The sequence below is a fragment of the Dipteris shenzhenensis genome, chromosome 29, assembly GCF_047967505.1.
Source record: "Dipteris shenzhenensis isolate YYH24624 ecotype China chromosome 29, Dip_SZ_1.0, whole genome shotgun sequence".
Taxonomy (NCBI): domain Eukaryota; kingdom Viridiplantae; phylum Streptophyta; class Polypodiopsida; order Gleicheniales; family Dipteridaceae; genus Dipteris; species Dipteris shenzhenensis.
Genome location: NC_141624.1, coordinates 14740595 through 14757703, shown reverse-complemented (window position 1 = coordinate 14757703; position 17109 = coordinate 14740595).

Below are 17109 nucleotides of genomic sequence, written 5' to 3'. Positions count from 1 at the left end.
CCCATCAAAAGGTGCCTGCCTTCAATTCATGATGAACTATCAACCCACACCCCACAGCTTGGGTGGTTGATTGAGAAAGGGAATATCTTGCCTTTTTATTTGATGGGGGGCCCTTGATTGAAATATTCTCTTATGCATTAATAGGGCATGTGAATGGTTGCAATATGGAAGAATGCATTTGCAACACTCCTAAGGCAGCTCTAAACTACCAAAGGTGAGATTGCACATGACAAAACTACAACAGATGAATTAGGTATGAGTTTATGGACCTACTTATGCTTTTCAAGATTATAGTTGGTCAACTTGATCCCCTCTAGTGTTCATTGGGTCCCATGGAATGTCTGGCTTATCAAGTGTATGCAACCAGTTGTGTGGTGCTTTGTACGATGAAGCGAACTTTTTTGTCAAACAAGAGAGGTTAGGATGGAGGAGGGAAGCGTAGTGCTTTGCAAAGTGGTGAGCTAGCGGAGTGGGCCTAAGAGGGCCACATCCTTCTTGAGCACTCTAATGCATGGGACCAAATTTTGCTCAACAGGGAATAAAAAGATTTTACCTTCGCATCTCATTCTCATTGCTTCATGGCCTCATGGAGTTTCTATTAAATGTTTTTAATTAAAAAGTATGTTTTAAATCATCTTAAATCGATTTAAATTACTAAATACAATTATTAGTTGACTAGGAATATACCACATAATATCTCATTTAATTGTATGATATAGCCTATTAAAGTACTTAATATTTATCACATGATAGTAAGAAAACCATGTTGTGATGGGCATTGACCAATCCACCAATGGAAGAAGTCCTTGATTGGTAAATGTACTTTCATTGATTGTTGGCAATATGAACCACCCCATTATTATATTTGTCTTGGATGCTAAGCTAATTCAATTTTCACAAAAGCAATCACTCTTTCATATTTTCCACAGCTACTTTTATAGCTTAATTTCTTAAGAAGATATGTCACTTAAAGGAGTTCTTTTAACATTAATCACACATATGTGTATTTCTATATATGTACATATATATACTATTATACCTAAATTGATGTCTCCAACAAAATTTTCTTTATTCTTGAATTTTCCAAATAGAAAACCTAGGAGAGAAAAGAATTAGCAGTTGGTACAATCAAACACTAGACTAATAAAATTGTGAATGTGAATTCTTAATTAGATGGAAAGGCTTAGAGACATGTAGAAAACAAGTGGAAAGTCCTAGAGACATGTAGAAAATAAGTGGAAAGGCTTAGAGACATGTAAAAAATAAGTGGCCAAAGTTTGGGGTTGAGCCTTTGCATTTGCATCTTGGATTAGCTTCGGATGGTGTTAATCCATTTAGGCATCAACCGACTGCATCATGGTCCATGTGGCTAGTAGTAGTCACTGCAATCTACAATATCCCTCTATGGTTAAAGAAGGCACATCTGGTGTTAGCACTTGTTGTGGTAGAGAACATGGATGTGTATCTAGTCCCTTTTGGTAGGTAAGTTGCAAAGTCAGTTTCTTTTGTAGAGGGTATATGAAAAGCACAATCAGTTTCTTCCTATGGACCGTCCATATCATATTTTGGTGTTGAAGAACTAGCTGCTTTTCCTCTAGTTAGAGGATTCACAAACTTGGAGAAACATTGGCATTATCCAAAAGTCCAAATGTCTCCACCTAGCATGCAATACCTTTGTATATTTTACAATATTGGGGATAGAGACAACCTGAAACCTGAAAGTGATGGAAACCAAAAGGGCCTCAAGGTCAAAACACAAGAAGGATAAGGTGATTTTACCAACTTGACACCATGGCTATTGAAAAAAATACACAACAAGACAAAGCACCTACAGACACGCACACAGACACATTTACTCAACTAAAAAAAAAACTCACGGGTGCATCTATTTGCACGTCTATAGACCCGTGTCTAAAGGAACGTCTATATAGCAGACAAACGCACCTATAGATGCGCATATAGATGCGTAAATAGATGCTATGCTAGAAAATTTAAAAAATAGATAGACGCATCCTTAAATGCATTTATAGACGCATTTATAGATGCATTTACAAACGCATTTGTAGATGCACAAATAGATGCCCCTTGAATAGATAGATGCGTATATAGATGCGTTTATAGATGCCCTGATAGACGCGCTACATAATATTTTTTTAAATTTGTGTGCTTGAACAGAATGCTGTGTATGTTGTGTATGCTATGTAGTTACAGGAAACCCATTTCCACATTGTGTAATTCAATTCTTATAGCCAACTGCATTTTAATTAGCACTCTTGCAAGCACATCTATAGCCGACAATTACAATTCCAAATAAAACATTACAACTCCAAAACATTTAGTTCACAAGGCATTAATTGATAGAACGTTGCACAAGAAAATTGAAAGCTGAAAAAATAAAAAGAGTGTATATTAATTCATAGCTCAAAAAGTGCTTGTATGTACATATAGCACAAAGCTAAGCCACGTCCTGTGGCTTCAAGTACCAAAAATAAGAGGAGTGTATATACAAGAGGCACGAAGCCAAGCCAGTGGCTTTAAGTACAAAAAAGAGTAGCTAGCACTACTTCTACGACTAATCTAAGTTCTAGGAAAGGGAAGGGAAGGGAAGGGAAGGGAAGCCAGGCCAGGGAAAAATAACAAAGTGTGTCTATCTTCGCATATAATTACGCGTCTATAGATGCGGCTATTTATTTCCAAAAATAGAGTAGATGTGTTTATAGAAGCGCTCTTAGACGCGCTCTCAGATGTGCTCTCAGATGCGCTCTCAGATGCGTCTATAGACGTGCTCCGACAGACAGACTATTCTTCAAACTCAAAAAGGACATGCGCCCGACACAAAAGCACAACACTAGTACAAAAAACATTCGTTTCTTGGATACGACAAAGGACCAAAGAGAGCAACTTTCAAAGAAGATCAACCGTAAAGAGACTTACCTTGGATAGAGGTATGGAAGCTTCTTGTCCTTCTTCAAGGCTGCTTCTCTTTCCTCTCTTCCTTGTTTACCCTTTGCTTCTCTTTCTTCTCTTCCTTGTTCACCCTCTTCTCTTGTGTGCTTGGAGATGATTGTGTAAGCCTGGAGATAAGTGTGGGTGCTTGGAGATAAGTATGGATGCTCGGAACTGTGTCTATTAATAACAAAGCAAGCCGTGCGATGCTAAAAGTATGTGAAGAAAAGCAAGCATACTAAAAGTAGGTTTGAAAATCACATCTACAAGCGTGTCTATAAGCGCGTCTAATTGCACGTCTATATATGCATCTAAATGCGCATTTAATTACGCATCTACAATATGGTTTTGACGTGCCTATAGACACGCACCACAGAACAGACGCTGTTTTAGATGTGGTATTAGATGCGGCACAGAGTTTTAAGATTAAATATTTAATACAAGAGCAAATTTTTTGGGTTGTTTATTTGTAGGATGTCTTCATCTTCAACAAGTAGCTCCAGTGAGGATGAATCCCTCCGTATCCACCATCACGAAATGTGGTTGCAGCAAAAAATCAAATGTATGTGTGGTCGATGTTGAGGAAACATGTATCGTGCACACAGGATTACACTTAATCACGTCTCAAAGTATGGAGAATGGGATGGGACTGTAAACATGGTAAGTGTTAAAGAGTTAGGATTGATTGAGATACCTATGGGTGTTCATCTATTTGAGTTATGATCCCGTTTTAATTTGATATAGGATACAGTGCCACACCCGCATATGTTGCCCTATGCTCGTCGTGAGGAGGCGAAGCATCGATGATATGAGGTGACCGGATCTTCAGGAGGGACCGTTACGGATGCATGGAGTGATGGTGATAGTAGCCCTCTGCCATTACCTCATGAAGCCATGAAGGAGGAGGTGTTTGATGATATGGTGTGGGATTTATATATCCATCAATCCGAAGGGAGGGATGATAGCATGGAGCAGGATGATCTTTTTACCACAGCATCGACTCCATTGTTTGATATGTGTGCAGATTCTCTGTTCTACGTGCCTCCCTTGAGTTCCTAAACTTGCAAACCATCTATGCATTACTCAAGTAAGCTTTAAAGTCTATTTTACAAACATGGTGAATTATGCTAGTGGGTCAATTACTCGGATGCTTTTCCTCATTTATGGACTTCAAGTGCAGGCTATTGTGTAAAATGCTTCCAAGGGAGAATAAATTACCGACCTCAAGAGATATGGCAAGGCAACATGTGATCTCTCTTGGAGGATTAGATTACAAGTGCATCCATGCATGCGTCAACGATTGCGTTTTGTTTTGTGGACTACATAAGGATGCAAGAAAGTGTCCTACTTGTGGAGAGGCAAAATATAGAGAAGATCTCAAAACTTTGGACCCGTGCCTTGTAAGGTTATGTGACATTTTCCCATAATCCCTCGCATCCAACATATGTTCAAGTGCAAATCCATTGCAGAGCTCATGTCATGGCATTCCTCCCATCGATCAACCGATGGCAAGTGGAGAACTCCCACAGACACTGCTACGTGGAAGCATATTGAAGACACATGGCCAAGCTTCAAGTAAGAATCTAGGAGCTTGAGACTTGGATTGGGTATGGACGGTGTGAACCTATTTGGTCTCAAAAGCACCTCTTACAGTGTATGGCCAGTGATATTGGTGAATTATAATCTTCCACCCTCTATGGCAATTAAGAAAGGACATGTTATGCTATCCCTTCTAATTCCAGGGAAACATAAAGTCAAAAATCCTGATGTTTATTTGCCTTTGATTGAGGAGCTAGAGATACTTTGGAGAGGTATTGAGGTGCATGATGTGAGCAGGCCTCCCTTATCACAAGACTTCAACTGCAAAGTAGTCTTGATGTGGACGATGCATGACTTCCCAGGCTATGGCAAGTGTTTAGGTAAGCATTGCACTTCTAATTATGAGTAGGCAAAGGATGTGGCACCCTAAACCCACCTTCAACTCTTAATTGCATCTATTGTTCAGTCTCACTACATCGGGTTACCATGCATGTCCTGTTTGTGGTCCTTCGCTTGTTGCCTCATGGGCAGATGCATTGAATAAGGTCATCTATGAGAATCACCATCGATTTCTCCCACCTAATCACCTTAGATATGTTGCCCCTTGGAATGAAGTCCTCCCACAATCACTCACTGCAGGAGATTGGATGAGGATTGGGGATGGTTCCATGAGTCCTCCACCGCTTGGCATGAGCCGGTAAGGGTTTGTAACTATTGTGTGCTATATTGGCTAGAAATAAAGATTGCTCGCTAACACCAACTTTTGTTTAGATACTCCATCTTTTATCATTTACCATATTGGTCCCACCTCAAGATCAATCACCTGCTTGATCCCATGCATATCTTCAAGAATGTGGCATCTACCATTTGGGAACATTTGAATGGGACACAAGATTCCACAGGCATAAGGGAGGATCTACGTAGCACAGGGAGGATGCGTGAAGCTTGGCCACAAGAGAGACCAAATGGGCGTGTTTTTTGATCTCGTGCACCGTGGAGGTTATCAAAGCTAGAGATGGTGGCGGTGAAGCATGCTATTACTACAATTCGTACTCCCACTAGATGATGAGGTGTTTGAAGGGGGCCTTTACAAAGAGCAAGAAAAGAGGTATAGAGCAATTATATGGCTTGAAATCTCATGATTGGCACAAGATGCTCCAAGTAAGTATTTTATGTGCATAATATCTTTTTCCTTTCAAATTTATGAGTGAATTAGAAGCAACTAATCAACCATTCCTCGGGTGTTCAATTCATACTACCTACTAGCATTTCTCGTAGTGCATCGAAGGACGTGAAGGATTGTATGTACAAGATGGGCGAGCTTGTGAGGTACTTTACATGATACAAAATGTGATGCGTATCAATGCTCCATGCAAGGTGTTCATATTGCTAATATGGTGTACTTTTTCATTTCTAGGTATGTGAGCTCAAAGGAAATAGATCCCACCACGCTTGAGAATGCTCAAGTTATGTCAGTGGACATGGTTTGTTTAGTGGAGGAGACATTTCCACGTTCTATTCTCACAAGCCAACTACATCTCATAGTGCATTTGGTGGATGAGATTGCTATATGCGGTACTATACATGCACAATGGTTGTTCTTCCTCGAGCGCTTCATGAAGACTTTGAAGGGTTTCGTGAGACAAAATGCAAGGCTTGAGGTAGCATGGCCGAGGGTTGGTTGGTACAAGAGTCACTTGTATATATTTCTGAGTTTCTTGTTGATGTGGATAGTTCTCTCCCACGACTATGGAGAGATGATGAAGACCTAAGGATGACCTCTATTGTGCCTCAAGGGAAAGGATGCAACAAAGTAATAGACACAGAGTTGCCTAATAATATCAACCTCTATTGCGTGCTTAATAGTGATGTGATGAAAAGATGGGTGACAAGATACAAGGATGCAAAGGCAAGAAGACAAGAAGAAAGGGCCCTCTTTCATACACACCATGGATCTTGTGTGCCATACCCTCAATATCTAGGAGCACTTCCAAAGGATATTCATGTGTATTGGCCACTTGACGAAATGGAGAAAGGAGAGAAAGACGAGGGGATGCCTATCACAATGGAAGAATGGGAGTATGGTAGGGGATGCATGAGCAAGGTCGGTATATAAAATGTTATGCATAAGTTAGGAGCTTTCAATAATTTAGATTACTTATTTAATTGATTTTGTCTTGGTGTAGTGCACTATGTTCAATGCTATATGGTGCGAGGGCAAGCATTTTTGAACACAACAGATTGTTTATAAGAGAAACACACAAGATTGCGGCGTCATTGCTAGCTTTGAGGGAGCCAATGGAGCCATGGATGATGATTGTGGCATAATCCAAGATATTATTAAGCTTGACTTTCGACGCTTCTTTGTATATGTTTTAGATGTAAAGTGGTTTAAGGACGTGGTGGAAAGAGACCCCAATGCAATAATCAAACGCCATGGAAGTGGCTTTGTAACTATTGACTCCACAAAGTTTTGGCAAAGTAAGGACACACTAGTACTACCGCAACAATGTGAACAGGTACTATATACACACATAAAAATACTCACTTTTAAATATTTGATACCTTCGATGCAAGAAAAATAACATGATTGTATTTGTGTTTGAATTAGGTTGTTTATCAGCCAATGGTGGATAATAATAGGTGGTGGCATGTCATACCTATTATGCCACGTTCCAAAGTGATGTATAGTACATTTACTAATATGGAGCGTATGGAGGATGATCATAGCCATGGAGGTGATGATGACCGTGATATGAGAGAGGAGGATGATCATGAGATAGGAGATATAGATATTGAGGCCATTACCCATGAGGACGAGCCTACTATTGGTGATGCTGATTTCGATGAGCACATGAGTAGCACAAGTAGTAGTGGGTTGAATGTATTTGTAGATCTAAACACTTGTTTGGATTTTGAAGTAGATAGTTTGGCAAGGGTTGATCTCATTGAGAATGAGATTAAACCGTAGCCCATCATTAATATTGGCAAAACTATTTTACATATTGTCTCATTCTCCTCACCTCACTTAATTTTTGTATATGTGGGTTTGCAAAAAAGCATTGATGTTTTTGTTAAAATTATGTGCTTTGGTAATCATGGGCAATGTTTGGAAAGCAGTGATGTACATCAAAATCTCACTTTCTATATTCTCTATTTTGCATCTAAATATGCGTCTAATTCTCAGTGTAGATGCACTAATAGATGCACTAATACAAGTGCAAATAGATGCATTGTTAGATGTAGTGTTAGACGGGCTCGTATTTTCTCAATGTAGACACGCTAATAGATGCGTCAATACACACACAAATAGATGCGCCCATAATTTCTCTATTCAAGCAACGTCTATAGACGCGCCCACTATTTTGCGCATCTATCAAGCGCGTCTATAGTTGCTTTGTGTTGTTGTGATAGAGGAGAGCTATGTAAAAATTTCACATGATTGGCACAAAATAATATAGGTCACACTATCCCCCTTGAGTTCAAAACATTTTTAAAATCTTGTTCCAAATTTACGGACACATTATTGTTACTATATTATGTACTCCCGAAAGATGGTCTCCCGAAGATCAAGTGAGCCTGAAGAGCTTCCTGGCCACATGATGAACTAGAAAAAAGAAAAAAAGAACATTACTGATGAGCTGAGAAGAGAAAAAGAGAGAAGGAAAGAAAGTAGAAAAGAGAGAAAAAGTGGGGATAAAAGAGAGGAGAAAGGAGAGGAAAAGAGAGGAGAAAAAGAGAGAAACAGTGGGGATAAAAGAGAGGAGAAAGGAGAGGAAAAGAGAGGAGAAAAAAAGAGAGAAAAAGAGAGGAGATAAGAGATAAAAATTACCACGAAAAGAGAAGGAAAGAAAGGATAAAAGAGAGAAGGAAAGAGAGAAAAAATATAGAGGAAAAGAGAGGAGAAAAAAAGAGAGAAAAAGAGAGGAGATAAGAGAGAAAAAGAGAGATGAAAAGAGAAGGAAAGAGAGGATAAAAGAGAGAAGGAAAAAGAGAGGAAAATATAGAGTGCAATCCCTTTTTTCAATCATGCTTTCCCTTTCCATCATTCATGCAATCCCCTTCTTCAATCATGCAATCCCTTTCCATCATTCATGCAATCCCCTTCTTCAATCATGCAATCACTATGCAATTCTTTTCTTGGAAGTGGAAGTGGAAAGGGAAAGGGAAGACGAAAGAGAAAGGAAAGGAAAGGGAAGGGAAGGGAAGGGAAGGGAAGGCCAGGCCAGGGACAAATAACAAAGCATGTCTATCTTCACGTATAATTGCATGTCTATAGATGCGGCTATTTGTTTCCAAAAACAGAGTAGATGCATCTATAAAAGTGCTCTTAGATGCACTCTCAGATGCATCTATAAACATGCTCCGACAGACGGACTATTCTAAAAACTCGAAAAGGACATGCGCCCGACATAAGACCACAACACTAGTACAAAAAACATTTGTTTCTTGGATACGACAAAGGACCAAAGAGAGCAACTTTCAAAGAAGATCAACTATAAAGAGAATTACCTTGGATAGATGTATGGAAGCTTCTTGTCCTTCTTCAAAGGTGCTTCTCTTCTTCTCTTCCTTGTTCACCCTTTGCTTCTCTTTCTTCTCTTCCTTGTTCACCCTCTTCTCTTGTGTGCTTGGAGATGATTGTGTAAGCCTGGAGATAAGTGTGGGTGCTTGGAGATAAGTATGGATGCTCGGAACTGTGTCTATTAATAGCAAAGCAAGCCACGCGATGGCTAAAAGTATGTGAAGAAAAGCAAGCGCACTAAAAGTAGGTTTGAAAATCACGTCTACAAGTGCATCTATAAGCGCGTCTATATATGCGCCTAAATGCACATTTAATTGCCTATCTACAACACGGTTTACACATGCCTATAGATGCACACCACAGAACATACACTGTTTTAGACACGGTATTAGATGTGCCACAGAGTTTTAAGATTAAATATTTGATACAAGAGCAAATTTTTTGGGTTGTTTATTTGTAGGATATCTTGATCTTCAACAAGTAGCTCTAGTGAGGATGAATCCCTCCGTATCCACCATCGCGAAATGTGGTTGGAGCAAAAAATCAAATGTATTGTGGTCGATGTCGAGGAAACATGTATCGTGCACACAGGATTACACTCAATCACATCTCAAAGTATGGAGAATGGGATGTGACTGTAAACATGGTAAGTGTTAAAGAGTTAAGATTGATTGAGATACCTATGGGTGTTCATCTGTTTGAGTTATGATCCCCTTTTTATTTGATATAGGATGCAGTGCCACACCCACATATGTTGCCCTGTGCTCGTCGTGAGGAGGCGAAGCATCGAAGATATGAGGTGGGATCTTCAGGAGGGACCGTTACGGATGCATGGAGTGATGGTGATAGTAGCCCTCAGACATTACCTCATGAAGCCGTGCAGGAGGAGGTGTTTGATGACATGGTGTGGGATTTATATGTCCATCAATCCAAAGGGAGGGATGATAGCATGGAGCAAGATGATCTTTTTACCGCAGCATCGTCTCCATTGTTTGAGGGGTGTGCACATTCTCTGTTCTACGTGCCTCCCTTGAGTTACTAAACTTGCAAACCATCTATGGATGGAGCAATGCAAGTTTGAATGCATTACCCAAGTAAGCTCTAAAGTCAATTTTGCACAGATGGTGAATTATGCTAGTGGGTCAATTACTCAAACGCTTTTCCTCATTTATGGTCTTCACGTGCGGGCTATTGTGTAAAATGCTTCAAAGGGAGAATAAATTACCGACCTCAAGAGATATGGAAAGGCAACATGTGATCTCTCTTGGAGGATTAGATTACAAGTGCATCCATGCATGCGTCAACGATTGCGTTTTGTTTTGTGGACTACATAAGGATGCAAGAGAGTGTCCTACTTGTGGAGAGGCAAGATATAGAGAAGATCTCAAAACTTTGGACGCGTGCCTCATAAGGTTCTGTGATATTTTCCCATAATCCCTTGCATCCAACATATGTTCAAGTGCAAATCCATTAGAGAGCTCATGTCATGGCATTCCTCCCATCAATCGATCGATGGCAAGTGGAGAACTCCCATAGACACTGCTGTGTGGAAGCATATTGAAGACACATGGCCAAGCTTCAAGGAAGAATCTAGGAGCTTGAGACTTGGATTAGGTATGGACGGTGTGAACCCATTTGGTCTCAAAAGCACCTCTTACAGTGTATGGCTAGTGATATTGGTGAATTATAATCTTCCACCCTCTATGGCGATTAAGAAAGGACATGTTATGTTATCCCTTCTAATTCCAGGGAAACATAAAGTCAAAAATCCTGATGTTTATTTGCCTTTGATTGAGGAGCTAGAGATACTTTGGAGATGTCTCGAGGTGCATGATGTGAGCAGGCCTCCCTCGTCATGAGACTTCAACTACAAAGCAGTCTTGATGTGGACGATGCATGACTTCCCAGGCTCTGGCAAGTGTTCAGGTAAGCATTGCACTTGTAATTATGAGTAGGCAAAGGATGTGGAGCCCTAAACCCACCTTCAACTCTTAATTGCATATATTGTTCAAGTCTCACTACATCGGGTTACCATGCATGTCCTGTTTGTGGTCCTTCGCTTGTTGCCTCATGGGCATACGCATTGAATAAGGTCATCTATGAGAATCACCATCGATTTCTCCCACCTGATCATCCTGGATATGTTGCCCCTTGGAATGACGTCCTCCCACAATCACTCACTGCAGGAGATTGGATGAGAATTTAGGACGGTTCCACGATGACTCCACCACTTGGCATGAGCCGGTAAGGGTTTGTAACTATTGTGTGCTATATTGGCTAGAAATAAAGATTGCCCGCTAACACCAGCTTTTGTTTAGATACTCCATCTTTTATCGTTTACCATATTGGTCCCACCTCAAGATCAATCACCTGCTTGATCCCATGCATATCTTCAAGAATGTGGCATCTACCATTTGGGAACATTTGAATGGGACACGAGATTCCACAGGCATAAGGGAGGATCTAAATACCACAGGGAGGATGCATGAAGCTTGGCCATAAGAGAGACCAAAGGGGCGTGTTTTTTAATCTCATGCACCGTGGAGGTTATCAAAGCTACAGATCGTGGCGGTGAAGCGCGCTATTACTACACTTCGTACTCCCATTGGATGCATGAGGTGTTTGAAGGGGGCCTTTACAAAGAGCAACAAAAGAGGTGTAGAGCAATTATATGGCTTGAAATCTCATGATTGGCACAAGATGCTCCAAGTAAGTATTTTATGCGGCATAATATCTTTTTCCTTTCAAATTTTTGAGTGAATTAGAAGCAACTAGTCAACCATTCCTCGTGTGTTAAGTTCATACTACCTACTAGCATTTCTCGTAGTGCATCGAAGGACGTGAAGGATTGTATTTACAAGATGGGCGAGCTTGTGAGGTACTTTACATGATACAAAATGTGATGCGTATCAATGCTCCATGCAAGGTGTTCATATTGCTAATATGGTATACTTTTTCATTTCTAGGTATGTGAGCTCAAAGGAAATAGGTCCCACCACGCTTGAGAATGCTCGAGTTATGTCAGTGGAGGTGGTTTGTTTAGTGGAGGAGACATTTCCACGTTCTATTCTCACAAGCCAACTACATCTCATAGTGCTTTTGGTGGATGAGATTGCTATATGCAGTACTATACATGCACGTTGGTTGTTCTTCCTCGAGCACTTCATGAAGACCTTGAAGGGTTTCGTGAGACAAAATGCAAGACCCGAAGGTAGCATGGCCGAGGGTTGGTTGGTACAAGAGTCACTTGTATATAATTTTGAGTTTCTTGTTGATGTGGATAGCTCTCTCCCATGACTATGGAGAGATGATGAAGACCTAAGGATGACCTCTATTATGCCTCAAGGGAAAGGATGCAACAAAGTAATAGACACGGAGTTGCTTAATAATATCAACCTCTATTGCGTGCTTAATAGTGATGTGATAAAAAGATGGGTGACAAGATACGAGGATGCAAAGGCAAGAAGACAAGAAGAAAGGGCCCTCTTTCATACACACCACAGATCTCATGTGCCATACCCTCAGTATCTAAGAGCACTTCCAAAGGATATTCATGTGGATTGGCTACTTGACAAAATGGAGAAAGGAGAGAAAGATGAGGGGGGATGCCTATCACAATGGAAGAATGGGAATATGCTAGGGGATGCATGAGCAAGGTGGGCATATAGAATGTTATGCATAAGTTAGGAGCTTTCAATAATGTAGATTACTTATTTAATTGATTTTGTCTTGGTGTAGTGCACTATGTTCAATGCTATATGGTGTGAGGGCAAGCATTTTTGAACACAACGGATTGATGATAAGAGAAACACACAAGATTGCGGTGTCATTGCTAGCTTTGAGGGAGCCAATGGAGCCATGGATGATTATTGTGGTTAAATCCAAGATATTATTAAGCTTGACTTTCGATGCTTCTTTGTGTATGTTTTGGATGTAAAGTGGTTTAAGGATGTGGTGGAAAGAGGCCCTAATGCAACAATCAAACGCCATGGAAGTGGCTTTGTAACTATTGACTCCACAAAGTTTTGGCAAAGTAAGGACACACTAGTACTACCGCAACAATGTGAATAGGTACTGTACACACATATAAAAATACTCACTTTTAAATAATTGATACCTTTGATGCAAGGAAAATAACATGATTGCATTTGTGTTTGAATTAGGAGCCAAGCCGATACCTCGATCGAGGTGCTAGGATTTTTTCACGGAACCGAGCCTATACCTCGATCGAGGTCTGCTGGCATGCCGCCTATACCTCGTTTGAGGTATTGTGGCAATCCAGCTATACCTCGATTGAGGTGATGTGGCATGTCCAGCTATACCTGATTGAGGTATGAGCCATCCGACAGGGCAGCTGACATACCTCGATCGAGGTATGCTGGACCGATGACTTGGCCGCATGTCGAATACGTCAATCGAGACATGGGCATACGGCTACTGCTGACATACCTCGATCGAGGTATCGTAGGTAGAGTAAGTAGGCTGTATAAAACACCACATGGGCATTATACCTAAAACACCACACCACATGGGCAAAGACCCCAACACTAGAGTGGTTAGATGCATAAGCGTATGGCTAATTAGATCTTCTAAATGCATCAGTGCATGGAAAACACATACGTAAATGATTGTCCAAAGGTCTCCTCTCTCTCCAGGCATGGGAACCAAGTGATGATCTATAGAAATGGACACTAGTTGAGGTGGATTGCCCAACCAAAATAGATAATATTGAAAAGGCCTACTTATTTTCTCGAAGTTCTCGCTTTAAAAGGTCTGTAGTGTCAACCCGCTCTCTTTTTTAATGTGTAGTCCGAGAAATACTAGATGCGCCTTGCTTGTGTATCGTTCAAAGTAATGTATTAGATATTCTTCTATCTCCTCCATATCTATTGCAAACCCAAGGCAGTAAAGCATTCAAAGAAGGTCTTATTAACCAAACCACTCCATTATCTATCCTTAGTATAGGGGCCATAAGTGGACAATGTGGTCCTTACACCACATGTGGAAAAGTTTGCAAAGTGCGAGAAAGGCATTTAAAAAAATACAATTCTCCTTATTTTGGAAAATAAGTTAATCAAGTATAATAATACTTGCCCCAACCATGTGTATTATCTTGGGGAATAAAATATAGAGATTCTCCTCAATACCATCTCTTAAACCTACAGTCTTGTCAGAATATGTATAGTTATCAAACATAGATCATAATGAGTCTTCTTACTAGGGTCCTCAAAGTACTGATAAATGCAAAGAAATACAAGGGTTACCAAGAGTGTGTTGCATGTGTGTGTGTGTGTGTGTGAGAGAGAGAGAGAGAGAGAGAGAGAGAGAGAGAGAGAGATTCCACACACAAAAAAAGTGTGTGTGTGCTTAGATTAAAAAGTCCCATCAATAATTGAGCCATACAGTTAATTCCATCAATTGGATAAAAAGTAAAAAAAGGGAAACATATAAGGAAAAAATATTTGAGACATCTAGGTTTAAAAATGCAACAACTAGAGTTTGAAAAGATTTTAATCAAAATTAAGAATTTTTAATAATGTTGAGTTTGATAAACATAATATTGAGCCACACATTTGGCCCATCTATCGGTAGGTGCATAGGATGATCCCAACAACATCCTATCTCATCAAGGAGTACGTACAAATAGTTTTCATTATGTAAATAGATTATAAGTCATATTGAATAGAATATTATTTTCATTACCCAAATAGAATATTAATTTCCATGTGTTTTTTTTGTGCATGCGCTAGCCAGCGCACAGGTTCTGGCACCACTATTCGTATGCAGATAGAGATTCTGAGAGCTGAGATGAGGGCACTGTAGGATGCTAGGGCACCCCCTCACTTGGTTGCAAGTCTAGATTCAGTTATTGAGGCTCTAGGTCGATTGGACACAGTTGAGGAGGTTGTGGATAGCGTTCAGGCATAAGCTGAGGTAGAGATCACTGGTCATGGCTTGGATTGGAGAGCCATTCGACAGTTGTTTGAGCATGAGTCACATCATAGGCAGGCCTTAGAGGATATGTTTTGGGATGGTCACACTGAGGCGATGCGACCACGATCAGGGCTGCCCTTGCATATTTTACATTGTAGGCACCCCATCATAGCAGCACACATTTATCCGAGATATCTCGCTGTGAATGGTGGTCGATTGCCTCACAACCATCAGATAGCCAGGTCATTTGCCATGCAACTATACACTGAGTTTGTGCTTGGTCATCGGGTAGACTACTTTAGTACCCGTCCAGGAGCGGGACATGGTAGGATGGGGCATTAGGAGCGTCAGACTGCAGGTGTTCTCGGCGTCGACATGAGGCACCAGAGTTGCACACCATCCCTACACCGGCATTGCAAGCTGTTGGAGGATAGATTAGGGGGGATGTTCATTCAGTGGCATCATCCTTACAGCACATGGTATCTGCCCTATCGAGATCACTTTGGATTCCACCTCCCCCACCTTGATCATCGATGGAGCCTCCCACATCTACACCACCTCCCACATCTACACTGCCTCAGCATGAGTTGGAGACTCGAGACACACGGATTGTAGAGTTGGAGGTATTGTTGGCCGAGTCTAGGGACGAGGTTAGTTATTCTAATTATTTTAGTTTATTTTTTTGTAGCGTGTTTTGAATTAAAGTTTTTTGGTTAATTCTCACCATGTACGCGACATGTTTGCATTGCAGGCACATCTATTGCGACAGGATATGGAGTCTCATGTACGACTGTTGGAGGAAGATTTGGAGGAGCAGAGGATTCGGACACGCATAGCATACCATCGTGCAGAGCACTATATTTTGCAGTTGAGACATATTAGTCGTGATCCATCTCGCCATAGGATCGACCCCAGCATGGCCCTATACCCCGCTCCTCCTGTAGATGTGCCAAACTAGGACACCCATAGACACAACAGTCATAGCCAGTTCCTACTACCACTTGCGACCTTTGCCACGAGGAGTTTGACACCGTAGGGTGGTTTGGACTAGGGTGCGTGGACTAGGGTGTGGCCACATCGCACATCTCCATTGCATGACCCGCCACATGGTGGCACGATCAGTGTGCCCTGTTTGATCCATTTGCCCGCGTGGTCTTGACAGAGCACTACAGGGAGGAGGCACAGAGAGCTTTGCTGATGCAGGAGGGTGCTGATACATCTGTGGTTGTAGCGTGTGTTCCACGATGCTTCTCATATGGTGATTTCATGCTAGGTGATGAGGCACGAGCAGAGGAGGCATGCCGTATTGAGCGAGAGGCAGAGCTGCAAACATCATTATAGCAGTGGGTGGAGCAACAGCTTGGGTGGGGCCGAGACCAGCATCTTCTACATGTAGAGACGATTACTCGCGTTGGATTTGAGGCATGAGTATTCGTAGATGCATGACTATGGGAGCTGAGACGCGCATACATAGAGGAGGCGAGGGAGGCAGAGATGGCAGCAGTGGCTCATGCAGCATGCCCTCCTCTTCATCAGGATGAGGCTGGCCCATCTCATGTAGGAGATGAGGTTGGCCCATCTAATCCAGCACACAGTGGATGGTTGGGCAGCGGGTCATACAGGAGCCACGTCAGAGGATAACTAGAGGATCATATGTGGAGTTATCAGATTCTGATTCAGGATGATTGTTTAGGCTTCACACATTTCTTGTTTAGGGATGCACTTTTGCATGATGATGATGATGATGTACACATTCATTTTGGTACTTTCATGATATTTTTCTTACTTTTATGATGTATGAGCATTTTCGTACTTTCATGATGTTCTTCACACTTTGTTTATCTTAGTTTATAGTTTGTTCAAATCTAACATAAACATTTAAAATTAGGAGTATGACTTTGAATTTCGAATATCTCAATTCACACATCTAATACATAAGGTATTTAAAAAAGAATGCCATGTGAAGTAATTGTAAACATTAAGCATTGAAAAAGTGTTCAAGTATAAGGTCTCTCTCTCTCTCTCTTTCTCGTGCTATGAACTTTATCATTTTGAATATCATATTGAATTTCGTATATATCAATGCTTGCAATTATTACACTAAACCTAAGAGCCGTGCGAAGTTTCATCCCCATGTGCGTATTTAAAATTAAGAGTACAATTTT